Here is a 1,726-nt window from a genome sequence, read left to right as displayed (position 1 = left end):
ACAAAAACAAAAACAAAAAGAATAAAAAAATTTAATTAAATTCAATAACAAAAAAAATTTTTATTAATTTTGTTCTTTAGACTTGTTAAATGAAATGATCGTACAAATTGTAAACGCAAATATAATATTAATTTATTTAAATTATAATAATAACACCGCATCTATACTGAGAAAAAAAAAATCAGATAATAACCCCTATATAGTAAGCTATTATTTATATTATGACAATTAATAAATGCATAGAACAAGAAACAAAGCTTTCGATGGCAAACAATTTAATCGTTTATTCTGCGTGGACAATATTAGGCTGACGGAAAAGTTCTCTCGTATATCAAATACAAGGCATGATATAATTTTCTTACTATCATCGTTCAATTTATTGAAAAGATGTTAATAGTCGGACGATATATTATATAATTAGAAAATGGTCTTTAAAAAATTATCGAATCGAATCGAATCCAATCGGATCATCGAAAATTGATTGTAGTGATAAATATAAAAAATTATCGATATATCGATAATGATATACATTTATCGGAATTGTTAGGTTGAGAACGAAACAAATTTATTGAAGATTATTAAACTATCGAGAATAATTATGTTCATAATGAAATTTATCGACGATAGCTTTTTTTAATAATGACACAAATTCATCGACAATTATCGAACTATCGAGGATAGTCATGTTGATAATAATACAAGAGGATAGTCATATTGATAATGATACAAATTTATCGAACAGCATCGAGATATCGAGAATAGTTATGTTGATCGTTTTACAAATTGAACGAAAAACTATTTAAGATAATTATTGACGCCTATCGAACTATCGCAAACACTTATATGGATAATTAGACAAATTTATCGTCGATAATCTTCGATGACTTTGCATCATTATCGTTATAATTATCGTCGATAATCATTAATAAACAATAATAATTTAAATTTTCCAAAACTTTAATTATTTCTTAGTTTACTTCAACTACCGTGAATATCTGCCTTACTAGGCATGCATTTCTGTAAGTTTTCTTTTTAATCACCTCTGACTTGAGCTCTACTGACCTGATAACATCAAGCAATTTTATTGTGAATTCCGCTATCTGAATTCCCCATCAGCTCATAGTAGACTGAGCATTCGTTACAAACTTAGCGGACAATTTGCGGTAAGCACTTTCCCCTTGATTTTCCTTTAACAATTCAATTTTTTACATCTATTAATCAACTTGTTCGAAACCCAGCTCGTCTTGCGCAGCAATTTCTTTCGGCACGAACCCAATCATTTGCTTATATATATATATTCCTCTCGGGCTCTCTTTTAAAGATAGATACAATTGTACCTTGGGCTCTTTATGAACTTGGTTTTGTCCATCTGTCCACGCACTGTTGAACTTCTAGGGGCTACAAAAATCACAATAGATACCTGAAGTTTGTTCCAAATCTTTTGAGTTTTATTGGGTATATTTTGCTATAAAAGTGGATGTGCTCCTCTTGCGAAAGAAATACAAAAACCGAAAGGAAGCTTCCTTTAGATGATGTTTATTATTATTATTATTATTATTATTATTTATAGTCTATTACCACTCTTTATGAAATCAATTTTTGTATTTTTATTTTTTTTATTTTTTTTATTTTTTTTTTATTTTTTATTTTTTATTTTTTTTTTTTTGTTGTATTCTCCTGCTGTGTGTACAAGCAGAATTTTTCTTTTATTGCATGAAACGTTTTA

This window comes from Glossina fuscipes, unplaced genomic scaffold (genome assembly GCF_014805625.2).
Source record: "Glossina fuscipes isolate IAEA_lab_2018 unplaced genomic scaffold, Yale_Gfus_2 112, whole genome shotgun sequence".
Taxonomy (NCBI): Eukaryota; Metazoa; Arthropoda; class Insecta; order Diptera; family Glossinidae; genus Glossina; species Glossina fuscipes.
Note: the sequence above shows the minus strand (reverse complement) of the source record.